The sequence below is a fragment of the Paroedura picta genome, chromosome 11 (assembly GCF_049243985.1).
Source record: "Paroedura picta isolate Pp20150507F chromosome 11, Ppicta_v3.0, whole genome shotgun sequence".
In the NCBI taxonomy this organism is placed as follows: domain Eukaryota; kingdom Metazoa; phylum Chordata; class Lepidosauria; order Squamata; family Gekkonidae; genus Paroedura; species Paroedura picta.
The window spans coordinates 14,989,176-15,007,743 of record NC_135379.1 but is presented as its reverse complement, the minus strand read 5'-3'; the positions used below and the strand labels follow the sequence as shown (position 1 = coordinate 15,007,743).

The 18,568-nt window shown below is 46.1% G+C and overlaps 1 protein-coding gene across 1 annotated transcript in view; it reads right to left on the bottom strand.

Annotated features, from left to right (window-relative positions):
- Positions 1-17,141, bottom strand: part of ARHGAP21 (Rho GTPase activating protein 21) — a 120,082-nt gene extending 102,941 nt beyond the window's left edge. Inside the window, exon 1 of the mRNA XM_077304038.1 lies at positions 17,015-17,141. The gene's annotated coding sequence lies outside the window, so the exon portion shown is untranslated. The remainder of the gene's footprint in view (positions 1-17,014) is intronic.
- Positions 17,142-18,568: the final 1,427 nt, after the last annotated feature.

Genomic DNA, 18,568 nt, shown 5'->3' with positions numbered 1-18,568 from the left:
GGTATCCCCTGTGCAAGCACCGAGTCATGTCTGACCCTTGGGGTGACGCCCTCCAGCGTTTTCATGGCAGACTCAATACGGGGTGGTTTGCCAGTGCCTTCCCCAGTCATTACCGTTTACCACCCAGCAAGCTGGGTACTCATTTACCGACCTCGGAAGGATGGAAGGCTGAGTCAACCTTGAGCCGGCTGCTGGGATTGAACTCCCAACCTCATGGTCAGAGCTTCAGTCTGCTGCCTTACCACTGTGCGCCACAAGAGGCTCATGTAAAAATGGCCCTTATGTCAACATAAATTCCACTTACACAAGCACGGGGTCCCTGTACAAATTGTGTCCCTCCTTAGGATTGCACTGTTGAAGTTCTTCCTAGCACTTACCATTGGCAAGTGTGCACTAAAAATATAGCCACAATCCCAAGCATGTCTACTTTACCAAGTCAATTCCACTATTTCCCCAGATTCACATGTATATGACTAAGGCCACAAATGCAGTTTCTAATTCCAGACACAAAACAAAATCCATTCTAAAACAGCATCTGACACAGCACATGCATCGTACGACCCCACAAAACGCTGCAACGTAACACAACTGTGAAAAGGCTGGAAAGGAAAGAGTAGTCTTACCCTAATTTTAAGAAGGTAGTTCACCACAGCTATAGGCATGGTCTTCCAAAGAAAAGATACTACAACCAGAGAGGCCCAGGCCTGTTGAGAGTGTCTTCTTCACATGCAATTTGGATCGCTCATCTTCACATGTCACCTTGCCTAAGGATGTGGTGAGCTCCCCCTCACTGGCAGTCTTCAAGCAAAGGTTGGATACACACTTTTCTTGGATGCTTTAGGATGCTTTGGGCTAATCCTGCGTTGAGCAGAGGGTTGGACTAGATGGCCTGTATGGTCCCTTCCAACTCTATGATTCTATGATTCTAGAGGCCTCCAGGAATTACAGCTCATCTCCATACAGAGATCAGTTCCCATGGGGGAAAATGGCCACTTTAAAAGCTGGGCTCAATGGTAAGATATTTTGCAAAGGTCCCTCCCCAAACTCCTCCCTCTTCTAATTGCACCCCCAAATCTCCAGGAATTTCTCAACTTGGAGCTGAGAACCCTGCACATAATGCTCAGGAAAACAAAGTAAAGCTGCTATTACACAACTCTATCAACACTCCCAAACAGAGCCATCAGAACACCTGTTAGTTCTCTCCCTTTGTTGCTCCTAATATCAGTTACAAGCAAACATTGCTGTACCTTGGAAATGAGAAGCAGGAAGACTTTCTCCCCCTCCTGGCCAGCATGCAAGGCTACCTGCACCATACTTGGTGTATTGCATGCAACAGCAAGAAAATGGGTAAAAGGAACAAATAGGAAGGAATCTACAGGGGCCTGCTCCATTAGCAGCAACATCTCCATGTTAATCAGCAAAGGGGCAATCCAAGCATCCCAACTGTAACTCTGCTTGCTCTTTTTGTTGTCTGTGAACGATTCTCTTCACTTGGGAAACCTATGCTCTGTTTCCTGGTCAGGTAGCCAATCAGTGATCACCATGCAAGCCTATGTGAGAACATTCAGGCTGAGAGATAGACCAATGCAGAAATTATTTCCCACGTTTGAGTGTCTCTTCTTTGTAAAGAAGGAGAAAAGGTTGCGCAGAGGCCCAGCCGTGTGGATTAGTATATCTAACGAACAGGCCAGGCCTCCAGTTTCAGCTCTCCATATTTGCACCAGAATTGTTTGGCTATGCAGATTGCAGTGCGCAAAGATAAAACAGGCTTTTGAACAGAAAGAGATTAAAGCACCAAGCATAATGTGCAACGTTTGTAGCAGGAATAAATTAATGATTAATTGCTACTCTGCACCAGTTTTATGTCAATACTAGGGGCCAAGCCTGTTGCATTCAGGAATACAACGTGTGCTAGGTTAGGGGGTGGAGTGGAAGAACTCTGCAGATGGGCCTCCCCTTCCCCTCAGGACCTGGAAAGGCTGCAGGTTAGGGGCCACAGCTGAGAAGGCCTTTCCCCTTGTAACAACTAACTGAGCCATCTTGGAGTCAAGTACTGCAAGAGGCCCTTTGATGGTGACCAGGGGTGGGGGTGGGGGTGGGTTTGCAACAAGAGAGATGATCCCATAGGGATCATCCTCCGGAAGGGAAAACAATCTTGGATGAGGATTGCCACTCCCCCCATCCTCACCCTGTGGGGGTGGGTTTGCAACAAGAGAGATGATCCCATAGGGATCATCCTCCGGAAGGGAAAACAATCTTGGATGAGGATTGCCACTCCCCCCATCCTCACCCTGTGGGGGTGGGTTTGCAACAAGAGAGATGATCCCATAGGGATCATCCTCCGGAAGGGAAAACAATCTTGGATGAGGATTGCCACTCCCCCCATCCTCACCCTGTCCCTCTGATCAATGTTGAGAGAGCATCAAGAATTCTGGGGGAATTAGCTGGGTAAGGGGAACTACCTCATCCACTTTCTCTCCTCAGCCTCACCTGCCTCATAGAATGACATGGTGCCTCCCACTGAAGAGAAAAGGGGGCATACATAAATACATTTCTGCAATGTTTCTTCATGGTATGAGTATAACAGGGAGGGAAAAAAACACTTTATGGTTTTAGTTGGTCCACAACATCCTATGAAAGCCGCTGGCTTACATTAGCAAAGATGTCCTTTTGGGACTTGCTACTGTTCTGTAGTCCAAGTTTATTGTTGTAATTACAAGAGAGAGAATCTTTCTCTTCCTTTAAAACAAAAGCAGAAGGTTCTCTCAATGCTAACGCAGGAGACAAAATACCTTAGGGACACTCCAACCTCTGCCCACCTCGGTTCGGCTACTTTATTTGTCAATGTTAACGTTAACAAAACAGCCGTCAGCTGCACTCTGCCATCTGCAGGAGCAGAAGGGATTAATTCCAGTTCCCTTTGAATTCTCTTGGCAGCCCCTGCTTCCTTTCCACAATCAGGAAATCATAAACTTTTGTGTGTGCGTGCATACGCATGTGCGGAGTGGGGGGGGGGAGAATCTTGATAAAAGCCAGAGAGTAATTGAAGATTTGTGTTAGCCGTCCGGTTTAAATGGTTTTTCATCAAGCATAGCTGCTTCCCTCTTATGTATTTGCTTTTGCAAATGGAGGGGGAAATTCAAGGTGGTGACAAAGTGTTTGCTTGGAGACAATTGCAAACAGTTTACACTGAGCCATGTGGTTTGCTTTTTTTCCTTCTTCAGTGAAGCTTTGCATATATTAAGTACAAGAAGAAATAAACACCCATGACAGCACTTCTGACACTGCAAGAGTTTTAATCCAGCAAACTTGTCATCCAACTTCTGCAGAGAGATCAAATCAGTGTTTTCCTCAGTTAACCCCTCCGTGTTGCACTTCCTGACTCTTGGCCAGAGGTAGTCAAACTGCGGCCCTCCAGATGTCCATGGACTACAATTCCCATGAGCCCCTGCCAGCGATCGCTGGCAGGGGCTCATGGGAATTGTAGTCCATGGACATCTGGAGGGCCGCAGTTTGACTACCCCTGCTCTTGGCCTTCTGCAAGGCCAACTCTTTCTCTACCTGTGGCATACAGCTCCTCCGCTCCCCAAAAGGCTTTTAGACAGGTATATATCCCACCATTATTTTTGCCTCCCTCCCCCCAAAATTATTGTTGCCAGATCCTGGCTGGGAAATTCCTGGAGAATTGGGGATGGAGGCTGGGGAAGACAGGGACCTCAGTGGGGTACAATGCCAGAGTGCCCACCCTACAAAGCACCCATTTTCCCTGGGGAACTGATCTCTGTAATTTGGAGATGAGCTGTAATTCCAGGGGACCCCCAGGTCCCACCTGGAGGCTGACATCCCTACTCAAGTTTGAGATGCTGTCATGATGGGGAAGAACCACAAGATGGGACCAGAAATGCTCCCAGAATTATAGCATATCCTCATAGTGCAGGGTTCAGTTCTTCGGGAGGCAATGGCAGCTTCAGGGGATAAACTCTGTGATATACCATAAAGTCTTGGAGAAATAGAAGTCCTAGAGTAACATCGCATTTCTGCTTGGGCCCCTCCTCTCCCCGTCTTTCCTAGGCATCTTGTTGCTATAGTTGGTACCCAAATGGCTTTGGGGAGCCATAAGAAAGATCCCCCAAGTACCTAGCATTGAGAGGTAGACTGCCTTTGAATACGAGGATCCATTTAGCTATCATGACTGATAAGCTATACTTTTCCTCCATGATTTTGTCTCGGCTCCTTTAAAGCTACCTGCGTGTAACTATCTTGCTTTTAGGACATCTGTCTAGCAACCCACCTTCTTTCTTTATCATACTTTTATCTAGGTAAGGAGAACCTTTAGCCTTCATTTTCCTTCCGTTGCTTTTTCTCCCAAGTCTCTTGTTTTCCCATCAGGTTTCTGCCTCTTTGGCCAGTTCCTGCTTTGTCCTGGTTCTTCAGCCTTCCCACAAATTGCACAAAGTATAACTATTAAATAAGGTTGCTAGCTGACCTAGAGTAAAAGCTAGACCTGCCTGCTTCCACAAATTAAGCCCCTAGGAGATAGGGCATTTTCTCCAGCACAGCTGACCACCTTAAATTGATTACTGATGTTAGAAAGATGCTACAACGGCCATCATGTGCAGATTTGCCTGTGAGTAAGCCCCATTTGTACAATGGGAGTGACTTTCCAGGAAACACGCACAGGTTAGAGGGACATTATAACCCACTATAATATAAGGAATATTGGGGCTTAACTGATGCTGTGCCTCCCATGGACTTAAATGGAACTAAAATTTCACTTGGCAGTGTTATCTAATTACTTCTTGTGTTTGCAACGGGAAATAGAATGAAAATCGATATAAGTGCATGGGGAGTGTTCAGATGCGCTCATCCAACAGCTGCCACTGACATACTATATGCCGCAGTAAAGCAATTTAGTATCGTGATTAATGGTTTACTGACGTTTCTCCGACAATCATCAATGGTCTCTTTTTCTAAAGCACCCATTTGCTCATGTATCCAGGATAGCTGTATGGGGCACCGTCCCTTTCTCCAGCTCGTGCATCTGATTCCTAGGAACGGGGTTCTTTTGGCATCAGCTTTGTTTGTTTGTTTCTTCAACCTTCCTCCACTTCGGATTGACTTCATACAAACAATGCGTCTCCATAGCTGGTCCTATTACTCCTCTCTTAGGAAAAGGGACTTTCATTTTGCTTGCAGCAGTTCCAAGAGGCAGGGCTGTGGACTGGTGGCAGAGCATCTGCTTGGCCTGCAGAAGGGCTCAGGTTCAATCACTGGCATCTCTAGGTAAAAGGATCAGTGACGTGACAGACTAACACTCTGGAGAACCAGGGCCCGCCAAGAGAGTAGACAGTACTGACCTTGATAGCTCAGTGGTCTGATTCATTATAAGGTGGTTAAGTCAGGCCTGGTTTAGAGATTTGTGGGGCCCCTTGCACCAGAGCCAGTTTGAGGACTCACAGGGCCTTAGCAGAGCACAACTGGTGCTGTTATTTGGGCTGCACAAGTAACTGTGTAACACACACACCCTCCGGAACAGTTGAAACTTTGGAAGCTTCACTAGACTGAAGACATTTCTCAAACTTTGGTGGGACGCGCAGACGCAATGCCTCAATATCTAAAGGGACCTTCACGCTTTTGCGACTTGTGGTCCGTACGCACACCCAATGAGTGATGCACAGGCTCAGTTACGACCACAGCGTGCGTATTGCCCTTTTTTCATTCTTATGGTCACTAGCCGCATAAGTGTGAAATTCTATGATTTAATACATTTAGCTTTATATTTTTGTCTGAATGTTGTGTTGCTCTATTCCAAACCGACCTGAATCGTACGAAAAGGGGCAGTTTATAAATCAAATGAGAATAATAAGTATGGAGATCCTCTAAAAATCACAGTGTGAAGGCTCCCTAACCGTACAAGCACTGTGAGGCCCCTGGGATCACAGGGCCTTTAGCATGTGCTACTAGGATACATCCCATCTAGGTTACACGTTGGACTAGAATCTGGGAATATCTACTTACACCTCTAATTCATTATATGCATAATGTTCCTTTTCAAACAGATGCTGGCAGCATTCTAAAAACCAACAACTCTAATTAGGACTTTCTTCAGTATAATATGCCCAACAAATATGCCCATTCGATGCATGCCAATCGTGTGTAAATCCTCAAATTTAAAAGATAATAATTTTTAATTCATTCATCCTTGGACCCTGGGGACCTGGGCCTAGTCTGCACACACAGGATAATGCACTTTCAATGTACTTTGACAGCCAGATTTTCCTGTTCCTCTCACCCAGCAGGGATCTGCAGCCTCCAAGCCTTGGAGGGAAGTGGAAGGAGGAGGGGGTGGTCAAGGGTGGGGAACGGAAGGCGAGTGACTGGCCACTTGACAGACAGGCAAGCTGGTTGGAGGAGGAGACACTCAGGGGCCGAGTGGCACTTAAGCCATGAGACACACTCCTCCTCCAAAGCCTTATCAGAAATATATTATGTGGAACAGATTGTAATAGGAGAGATTACTCTGCCATCATGATCACAGACGCAGCATCCTGTCCACTGTCCTTGGATTATGGAGGTTGGGAAAGTCAAGGAGGGGGGCAAGAGCTGGAATCCAGAGGCCTTTCCACCCCCGCCCAGGCAGCGTATGCAAAACACTTCATTCCTCTATCTGTGAAATGATTCATAGGGTTTTGTGTGCCAGGAAACCGAGAGATCCCTACTCACTCTCGGATGCCAAATTCTGCAACTGCCCACACTCCTGTTGAGGCTCTGGTTTCCGAGGACAATTTATGGGAGCATGTTTTGTGAATCATGCAGAGATTTAGAGTAAGCATTAATTTTTTGAAAGGCTGTTTTTGGTATTTTCTTTTTTATTTGGAGGAGGATCTATAAAATGTAATTTTGTACTACATTTGGCCGTTCTTATTCCCCGAGCCATTACATTTCAGTACTTCGATTGAGAAGAAAAATGCTCAGAGCCACTGGATAGGGCCGCATAGAATTCTAGGAAGTAAAGGAGCATTTTTCTTTTACAAGAATAACTGTTTTTATACCCCACTTTTCACTACCCAAAGAAGTCCCAAATTGGCTTACAGACACCTTTCCCTTCCTCTCCTTACAACAGACATGCTGTGAGGTAGGTGTGGCTGAGAGAGCTCTGGGAGAACTGTTTTGTGAGATCAGCCCTAAGACAACTGACTAGCCCAAGGTCACTCCATGGAGGAGTGGGAAACCAAGCCCAGTTCACCAGATTAGACTCCACTTCTCTTAACTGCTACACCATGCTGGTTCTCAGTTTATTGGGAAACAGGCACACCAGAGCTGTCAGGTCCAGTTTGGAAAATACCTGGAACCTGGGGAGGGTGGAGTTTAGGGAGGGAGAGACCTCAGTGTTGTATAATGCCATAAAGTTCACCTTCCAAAGCAGCCATTTTCTGCAGGTGAACTAATCTCTGTTGTCTGGAGATTCGATGTCATCCCAGGAAACCTCTAGCCACCACCTGGACGCTGGCGACCACAAGGCACAAAGAGGAACAAAACCAGGGAGAAAGGGAACCTCAATGCAGAATCAAGCCAAACTGTTCCTCATCTCCTTCTCAATGGTGGATTTTACCTTTGTGTCGAATGAAGCATGCACTGCTGTTATCACAAGGTTCTACCCTCTGATCCTCATAGCTGCCATTTCATTTTGTCCACCTGTGCCATGCCAAACAAAGTATGAAGCTGTCATTAAATTGTTCCCCTTAATTAGACGTTGTGAATATAGAGTGTCTCTATTTTCTCCTTTCAAAGGCAGGGGATGCTTTCATGATGGCTCCCCACACTCCTTATTGCGAAGCAGGGTTGATTCATATGTACATGTATTTTCTGTAATTCACTGTCTCATCTCTGCACCCCTCAATGCATGGAGAGGTCTCATAAGCCTACATTGTACCTGTGATGATTCCTACTTCAGCATGCAGCCCGTTCCATTGAGAACGCCATGCTTAAGGGATTATGGAAACAATTATTTGGCACTCCGTTCATGCTGCTTCATTCACAGATGCTTTCATCTCTCAATCGCTCTGTACTTGACGGTTAAAAGCTGGATTTCAACCACTGAAAAACGTGTCTGAGTTGGCATGATGTGATACAAGACTTATGTCCATGTATTTGCTCTGTGCTGGCTCATTCCTACATGCAAGACACCACTGGACGCTTCGGTTGTTCAGTGCTACCGTTATCTGATACTTTTTATTGACTTAGAATCATAGAATAATAGAGTTGGAAGGGACCTCTTGGGTCATGTAGTCCAACCCCCTGCACTATGTAGGACACTCACAACTCTATCGCTCATCCACTGTAACCTGCCACCCCCTTGAGCCTTCACAGAATCAGCCTCTCCATCAGATGGCTACCTAACCTCTGTTTAAAAATGTCCAAAGATGGAGAACCCACCACCACCCGAGGAAGCCTGTTCCACTGAGAAACCACTCTGTCAGAAACTTCTTCCCGATGTTTAGATGGAATTTCTTTTGCATTAATTTCATCCCATTGGTTCTGGTTCTGCTCTATCCTCTACATGGCAGCCTTTTAAATACTTGAAGATGGTTATCAGACTTGTGTAAGTATTTTCTTTGGGGGTAGGGGCGATACAAAGAGGCTTACAAAAATACAGGCCTGGCTGTGAGCCACGATCCTGGGGCTAAGGGTCAAGTCTCCTTCAGCCCTTGCCAAAAAGTTTGCACCTGCAACAAGAAGGGGAAAAGAAACTTGGACAAGATGTCAATGAGCTGGCAGAGGTGCCCCCCCAGGCTTTTCCTTCTTCCTACATTGAACATGCACATGTGAATCTACTCTCTAGATTCCTGTGGGGCCTCATTTCTAGAACTCTGCACCTGTATCTATGTACCTAAAACCTCTACTTTTGAATTCTTAGCACTACATTCTGACATTTGTAATTTCCTGTGACTCTGATGTCACATAATTGTTCCCCTGCCCCATGGTCATGTTTCTGGTTAAATGCTTTTCTATTCCACTAGATTGTTGGTCATTTTGATTTAAAATTTTTTTTTATTGTATCATGAACCTGTCCTAAGCAACCCAGCATAAAAATGTTTTGGACAAAAGAGTCTTCCCATTTGCCTCTGAACCCCATTTGCTTCATGTTCCATTTTTCCCAGACATCTCTGCTCTGGAGCAACACTAGAAGTTGTTTCTAAAAACGCCTTGGAGTTGTCACTTGGAAACAGGTTGCAGTGGGAGACATTTGCTTCCCGGCCAGCCCCAGGCCTTGGAGTGGATCACTGATGAGATCCAGCTGTAGGGTGGAGGCCACTTAGAAGCTCCAGGGTGGATTGCCAAGTATAATGAAAGGAGGATGACTTCCAGCTGATTGTTGATTTTAATGTGACCAAGGGTTTGCAACGTGAAGCTTTCAGAGGCCTTAAAAACTGAGCTGTAGAAAAATCGAAAAAACTGAGGCTGTTAGGGAGACGCATCTTGACACAACAAGAGTAACTGAGATGTAAGCAATTGTCTTCTGGAAACCATTTCCCAATGGAACAAATTGCATCAGTCCAATTGTCCCCAGCATGACTTTCTGTGGCACACTGGACCAACATGACCATCACGCTCTGAGGCTGGCTTCAGACCAAACTGTCAATTCCCACCAATTTCCCCATCCCACTGTAGACCCGCCTCATGTGATTGTTCCCGGTGCCCGGGGCAACATTTCATGGGGACCAGTGAGAAGGAGAGGCAGAAGAGTTCAATGGCACTCAGCCACTGAAATTATTTTGCCTGAATCCAGCCCTCCTGCCACAGCCCCAAGATCTCTTTCACATTCAGGTACACAGGGGCCCAATTCAGATCAGGACCGTAGCACGTGGAGAAAAGTTGCCTCTGCCTTCTCCCCAATGTCATTGTTGTGGCCAAAACCAGTCCCGGGGAGCTGCTATTTGCCTCGCTGGGGAAACTGATTTAAAGTTGACCCAAACAAGGCAAATAAGGACCCCCGGGGCAATGTCAGGTCAGGAAAACGATGGGCGGGGGAGGTTTCAGCCCCTTATCTCCACATGCTGCAGTCTCTACCCAGTGACGCCCATAGGGTTAGAAGGGTGCAACTCTGCTGAGGACTGAATTTTGAGAGGCAGAGCCCTGGCCACATTCTGCAGCTATTGTGCATTTCTGTATCATCACAGCCCCCTCCATGTCGCCCTGAATGTTACGCACTTCCATTTACAGGAATGGCAGAAGAGTCCATCATCTGAATTCTTCATGGGGCCTCATTTGGAGGTCTTACTTGATAGAACCTGAAGCACATTTCTATCTCCCTCCTCCCGCCCTTCATGTTTTGCCTTCGTCTGCCGAGAAGGCAACATTCATTCCTGAGTGCCAAGAGGGTAAAGCAATCCTGCACAAAGAACAGCAGGCAGCCACTGCTGACTGCCAGCCTGAGGACCGCTGGAGCCAACATGCATCAAGAGCTCCTATTAAGCCTTTCCTTGGCACCTCCTTTTCCAGTTTGATGCTGTCAGAGGACACCAGGCTCCAGGCACCTGGTGGAGCGTTCAGGTGACAGCTTCCATCCACACACATTCAATCTAGACTGGCACAAAACAAGTCCTGCTACCCAAGCCAACATGGATGGAATATAATCCTAGGAATGTATTGCACGAACCATCCGGACGACGTCAGAGTTCGCAACAGGGAAATAAGTTGGAGCAGGCAGTTTAATTATGAGGCTGGCATAGATTCATCACTGCCACATCCAGTGTGTAGATGTGTTGGTGCATGACCACATGGAGCTGCCTTCTACTAAGTCATATAATGGCTCCATCTTGTCTCCTCTGACAGGCAGTGGCTCTCCAGGGACTCAAACAGAGGTCTTTCACATCCACTGCTACCTGGTCCTTTTGACTGGAGATGCCAGGGCTTGAACTTCTGCATGCAGAGCAGATGCGCCACCCTCAAAAGTATGAGAGAGCTGTCAAAGAACAAGCACCTCAAAGGACACACCCCAAGGTCAAGGCTGAAAGACTAACAACTCTGAAGGATCTGATCGCTGTTTGTTAATGATCTTTTAAAAACCTAGCTTCTCTGTCATGTCTTCCTTCCACTCTTCAGTTGGATCTCACAGAATGAGTTCAGATTCACCCAAGCTGGAATGTTGGTCTTTAATTATAACTAGATTCATGGGGCAGCAGACTTGGTCAGAAGCAGCAGAACAGCGTTTGAGTCCTCCTGATGTCCATGGACTACAATTCCCATGAGCCCCTGCCAGCAGTCCATGGACATCTGGAGGGCCACAGTTTGCCTACCCCTGGTCCAGGGGCATTTGGTTGCACATTTATCAGGCAGGATTCAGACTTCATTGTTTAATTCTTACTGTTGGCCACACAGAGCCAAGCAGAAAGGCCGGGTAGAAAATATTTTAATTAATAAATATTCAAGGTGTAGAAATGAATGAGGCAGGTTATTATTTTTATTATTAAACAGCAACAACACTGAAGTTGCAGACTGGTTATAACCAGAATCTATCAAACCTAATGGAGCCTTTTAACTGTGGAATGACACCCTCAGGGATGTCCTTGACTGCCCAGGAGAGGTTGCTTTTGTGGCTTTATCGGGGCTGGCAGGTGTCTGGAATGGTTCATTTCCCTGAAAGGGGTCAGCTGCCAACCCCGGCGCACCAGGCTTGTGCTGTGTTCAAGCGTGCTTTGAAGCCATGGGACAATTTATGGATTCCTTTCGCAGGTTCAGGTTCTTTCCAGTGCGTTTCTCTCAGCCGGCATGAGGCAGCTCCTCTTCCAGAGCACACAATGAGGCCTGATCGGCTAGCGTCGTATTAGCATTTCAACTTGTCCCTGGAGGGATGAGCCCTCTGCAGCTGCAGATTTGGCAGACGGTCCTGAACTGGCCCTCAACAAGGCATATTATTTCATTTTGGAATCAAAGAAATTGTGATTGAAAGGAGCTTTACATCATCTAGCGCACGCTGTCTCCCCCCCCCCCCCGCCTTTCCATCACCACAAGGCAGCCCCCCTACCATGTATTCTCCAGCGCTTTGTCTTGTCTGGTTTAAATGACTCAAGCAATGGATTTCCCACCATTTCCCTCGGGAAATTAGTTCACAGTCTGGTACTCCTTTCCTGTCAGGATTTTCCTCCTCAGATATTCAGCATCCAATACATTTTCTTTTGTTCATATTCACCTCATTATTCCCAGCGAGTCCTCCTGGAACCCTCCTGAACAATTCCTCTCCCTTTTGTTTATACCTTCAAGCACTTCTTCCTAATAACATCTGTTTGTTTGGGTGTTTATCATTTCAGCTTGACATGAAGGTGTGATGTGAGGACACAGATCTAAGAAAACTGGCTTCCCTTTTCTGTCACAGCTCCTAATGAGGGAACACTGATGAGGAGGGGAGATTTTACTGTTGTTTGGTCATCGCTAACAATTCACTCCAAGGATAGATTCAAATGAGTAGCCGTGTTGGTCTGAAGTAGCACAATAAAATCAGAGTCCAGTAGCACCTTTAAGACCAGCTTAGTCTGAGGAAGAGTGCTTGCACTCGAAAGCTCACGCGTTGAATAAATCTTTGTTGGTCTTAAAGGTGCTACTGGACTCTGATTTTATTGAATTCACTCCAAGGTTTCATAAACCTAACCAAATGTCACCCCTCCCTACCTCCGGGTCCAAGTTAAATATACTATGTAGCTGCCCCATTATTCCCCCCCCACACACACACACCAATCATTCTTTTGTGTGTGTTTCTTCCCAAGGTAAATATTATTGCTTTTCCCCGAAAACTAAATTGATCAATCATGAAGGATTAAATGAATGGATTAAATTTGCATACGTTTACTCTGAAGAGGAGGAGATGCATTATGCTTGCTTATTTCTTTGAGCGGGTCCTTTTCGCCGATACGCAAGGGTCTGTACATTTAATAAATGGATTCACACTGCATGATAATACATGCACGCGTGGGCATTCCTCCCACATTTTCTAAGAAAGCACTGCCACCGTTTTGACATTAAACATAGTTATTAAAAATTAAACATGCTGTCTGCTTAATTAGGGAGCGCCTTTTCAACCCAACGTTTCTTATCAATCAGTCTAATGGATTTAGTGAGTAAAGACTGGAGCCCCTCATTTTTCTAGAATTCACAAACCAACAAACAAACCAACAAACAAACAAACTTCAGGGATCCCTAAGCACTGATGCCTTTTAAATGCACTAGCTCAGAAGATTCTGCATTTCCGCTGGTGTTTTATTTACACGACTGTGTCACAATTAATGACATTTATTGCTTTCAGCCCTTTTCTATTGTACTTCTTTACAATGCTCCTGTTGTGCGTAGTGGCTAGAAAGTCAGATTAATCTTGGGGAGATTGGAATTCAAATCCTCACTTAGCCACGAGGCTCATGGGGCTCTTTTTCACACAAACCTGATCACAAAGCTGTTATAAAAGTAATATAGAGGAGGAGGAGAGCTTTATATACTCTGCTTTTCTCTACCTTAGAATCATAAAGGAATAATAGAATCCTAGAGTTGGAAGGGGACATACAGGCCATCCAGTCCAACCCGCTGCTCAATGCAGGATCAGACTAAAGCATCCAGGGTATAAACTGCACGGAGCTTTTATTCCAATCCCAGGTCGATTCAGTCCCTGCAGTCTACACAGAATGCAATTTCCGTTTTGATTTGGGGCAATTTAAATTTTCCTTCTGCAGCAAGAAGGATTGATCTGGAGTGACACTATCTTTATTGGGCAATATCTTAGAGTGCTTTTAATACTCAATATTTCAAGATTCGGATTGAGAAAGCAGGCGATATCTGCATTCACTGGATGTGTATACTTAAAAACCTAAGCAAACGTGTTATACAAACCATATTCTTTTGTTTTTAAAGTTGAGTTTTATATATTTATATAACAAATAGGAAATTGCCAGTGTGGTGTAGTGGTTAAAAAATGGCAGACTCTAATCTGGAGAACCAAGTCTAATTCCCCTCTCCTCCTCCTCCACGTGAAGCCTGCTGGGTGACCTTGGGCCAGTGACAGTTCTCTCAGAACTCAGCCTTACCTACCTCACAGGGTGTCTGTTGTGAGGAGGGGAAGGGAAAGCGATTGGAAGCTGCTTTGAGACTCATGTGAGTAGTGAGAAGCGGAGTATAAAAAACACTCTTCTTCTTCCACGTAGTCATATCACGAGTTCTCACAGCATGGACTACCATGACAGGTTTCAAGTAGATTTTCACTGAGATTCAGGCATCAGTGTGGGAGCCTTTAGTGGGCAGAGCATGTGGCCTACCACGGAGCTACAGTAGTCTATTATTTATTGGTATCTACTTCATTTATTGTCTACCTTTCTTCCCAGTGTGGGACCTGAAGTGGCTCACAGCATTCTCCTTCCTCTCCATTTTAGCTTCACAACAACCCTGCAAAGGAGGTTAGGCTGAAAGGGTGTGACTGGTCCCATCTCACGCAGTGAGCTTCCATGGCAAAGTGAGGATTTGAACGGAGGTCTCCCAAATCCTGCTGTGACACTCGAACCACGAGACCACTCTCAAGGTTTCATACTGACACAAACACACACACACACACACACACACCCTATGTCGTGATGGCATGAATATGCAGCCACCCTTGCAAATGGAACACGAGATGAATTTTTCATGTCATGTCAACCCCAGTCCTTCCCCATGGAGGCTCTTTACGTGAGCATGAGCTGCCTGTCACATCACTGTTCGCTCTCCCTGAGAACAGGCTGGTGGCATGGGTGAAAAATGTGCACACATGGAAAGAAGGGGGAAGGAAAGACAGTTCTGTCAGGGACTGTGAAAGCACCAAGGGAGATTTCTCCCATCCTCTAGTCCCTGTCATTATGCCACTGTGTGTCACATATATAAGCCTCTATAAATTGTCCTCAAATGCCTTGGTAATCCTCTGGCCAATCTCTGGGTTTAAAGGCTGTCCTTTCACCACGGTCTTTTATTCCCCCTCCCGAGCTGCACTTGCTTTTGTATGGAGCTAGGAAAAGCAGATCCCCAGCATGCACATTAGCAGCACGACCCTAAGAATCGCCCTATTGAAATCCATGGGTTTAGAAAGGGGTAACTGCATTTAGGACTGCACTGTACTAATGTGCAGAGATTGGAACTGAAGACGCAGAAAAGTAACAGAGGTTAAAATCAGAAATTGTTGAAGCAACTTTCCCCCTTACATCTCTTGTGTCGAAGACCAGGAAGATCACCTGTAGTAATATTTCCAGCCGTGATTTTCTAAATTGCATCGATGTATTCAGAAAGGGGAGAAGCAGTTTCCAGCAATCTCTGTTTCCACTGCAGCTCGCTCTCACATACTTTTGCCCGGATACTGTTCCACTGAACTCCCCACGGACAAAATTTCAGGGCCACAGTGGAGTGCGGCAAGAGGGAACATTCTGCTCTGCGATCCTAGGAGGCATGCAAATATGTCCGTGGACAGCCCTCCTGATGCTTGCTATGTATTCTCCCATCACCTTCTATCCTGCCCTGTCCAAGCAGATCCTGGACCAGCTATGGAACTTCCTTCTCCCTGCTGAGCTGGGCAGGAATGGCTCTACGGCTCAAGCTGTGCACCGAGCAATCTGGGCCTATCCATCTGCTCTCGGTATTTGGCAGGGAATTGTTTATGTGCTCCGCAGCATCAATTGGGCACACGCGGCGTGTTTGCTTTTGTAAAGTTTGGGAGTCTCAGCGCTTCTGCTCAGTTGCAGGAACAGACCGCAGCTTCCCTGGTTTGGCCTATGAAACGTCTCAGGGAGCAGAGCTGGAGGAGGGACCTGCAGGAGACCCTAAAAAGCCACTGACAACAATATGGGGCTAAAAAGGCCAATGGGATGATTCTGTATGAGGAAGGGAGTCAACCACCAGGTGGGGCCTGGAGATCTCCTGGAATTACAGCTTATCTCCAGATTTGGGGGGGGGGAGAGGGAGAGGGAGAGGGGGAGGGAGAGAACTTTCATGGCCCAGACTAGCCTCTCATCAGATCTCAGAAGCTAAGCAGGGGCAGTCCTGGTCCATACTTGGATGAAGTCCAGAATTGCTTGGCAAAGGAAGGCAACTGCAAGGAAGTTTCATCAGCAGATCTCTCCGCATTGGGACATCTGGACCCTCGCTCCCAACGAGGAAGAGCTGTGGCCCTCTATAGTTGGACAGAGGGAGGGGGTAGGGGGTTTAGAACTCTGTATCGCCATCTTTTAATGCCAATTTTTAATGGGTTTTAATGGGGTCATATTGTTTGTTATTGTTTTATTGTGAACTGCCGCAGGTCCGAATGGAATGTGGCGGCATATAAATACAAAATTAAATAAATGAATAAGTCCAGAATTGCTCAGCAGAGGAAGGCAAGTTCATCCCTTGCCTTGGAATCCACATAGAGTCACTATAAGCTGGCTACAACGTGACAGCATTTTCCACTAACAAACTCAAAGCAAAAACATGGGAGAAAAGAACTTCCTCTAGTATTTGAAGAGTGTTGATAGAGGCATATCTCTGGGCAGAGAGACCAGTGAAAAGGCCCCCAGAGCCACCATTATCAGCCCCACTTTTGAGTGAAAGACTGGAAGGTCGAATGCATCTGTTTATCACACTCCGCAGCCACCTCGCACCAGTAATGGTGGTGTTGAAAGACGATGCCCTAACGGATTCCTAGAGCGGCCTATTCTACTGTCCAGGAAAGATTAATCATTCCTGAGTCTGTGCCTGGCTGCTACTCTTTCTATCCAGGACAGCTTACGGATGGCATGTTTTGGACAACATTTATCCCAGATCTATGACGCACTGCCAGAAGCAGTGACTTCATCTTCCCTTGGGTTGAAGCTGGACATGTAGAAATGCAAAAAAAACAACAACAAAAAACCCACAAGCAAACTTTCATATACTCCAGAACTGCGCCAAGTCATGAGGTCATTTAGATAGCTTCCTCTCTCTAGAACCGGACCTCTCGTACTATTTTGCACCAATACCTTGATGCACGTTGACTTACTTTGTGTCCATTCCATTGGACTCCTTTCCCAATGAAGAAATCGCTCAACGGTTGCCGATGTTGGGTTGTGACCTTTTCAGAAATTCATCTCTGTACCTCCACTGTCTGCTGGCAAGACTAATGCTGCATGCACAGCTGTCCCAAGCGGACTCTGTTCAGGATGCTCATGCCTGGGTTTCATAACAGTGACAAAGTGAACTGCCGGATCTCAGAATGTTGTAGCAAAGGGGGAACGTTTGGGGGCTGGCAGGGTTGTAAAGGCTCATTTGCGTGTCAATAGCCAGGAACCCTTTCCAGCTCAGGGCTCTGTTTCATAGCAGATCTGTTGCCTCAGCTTTGGGAACAAAACAGAATGTTTGGGCAATGTTGGTGGGTACAGGGAGTTCTTTGCTATGAGCTCAGCAAGCCAGCAAACCCCTCTGCTGTGATGGGTCTGGAAACAAATCGGAAGCTTCTTTTAAACACAAAACCTAACTTATTCTTTTTTTTTTGCCTTTCAATCTGCAACAGTAGGTTCTGCAACAGTAAGTTCCAGTTGAAAAACCAAAGAACAATATTATGGGAAAAGAAGTGCCCTCTATACATCAAATATGTTGATGGGCAGAGGTGGTCTGTCTTAGTAGCACATGCCCCATGTGCTACGGGCCCTGTGGTCCCAGGGCTCCTACAGTGCTGTATGGTTAGGGAGTTTGTTAGGAGGTATTGTGGGCCACAAGAAGGGGAAAAAAGCAGATGTTGGTTGCTTCCGAAGTTCCAACTATCCCTGGTAAGAGGGCTCGCTGCTACAGCACTAGTAACAGCCACAGTTGTGCTCAACTAAGGCCCTGCAAACCCTTCAACAGGCCCTGGTGCTTCAGGCCCCGCAAATCCTTAAATCAAGTTTGTCGATGGAGTCCAAAGTGGTGGTAACTGACCAGGAGAGAGAACCTGGAGACAACTCACCAAAAATGGCGACTCATTGTGCAATAAAAACAGCAAATGTCATGCTGGGGGATTCCTTGGAAAGGAATTGGAAACAAATCAGACAGTATCATAATGCCCTTCTATAAATCGATGGTGTGTCCTCATTTGGAATACTCTGCAGAGTTCTGGTCACCTCAAAAAATATATTATAGCTTTGAAAAAGGAAAATTCAAATGATTAAGGGAATGGAACACCTCCCCTATGAAGAAGGTTTAAAGAGGTAATGGCTCTTTAGTTTTGAGAAACAACCACATGTCACTGAGGGTGACATGGTAGAAGTTTACAAAATTATGTATGGGATGGAGAAGGAAGGAAGAAGTACTTTACTCCCTTGGTTACAATGCAAGAACTCGTGGGCATGCAATGAAATTAATGAGCAGTAGGTTTAGAACAGATAAAAGGCAGTCCTTTTTCACCCAATGAGCAATTCACATGTGGAATTTACTGCCACGTGAAGTGTTTCAAGAGGGGATAAACAAGTGGAGCAGAGATCCATCAGTGGCTATTAGCCACAAGGTATTGTGGTCCATGTCTGGGGCAATAATGCTCTGTATTCTTGGTGCTTGGGGGGCTTCTGGTATTCTGGTTCCA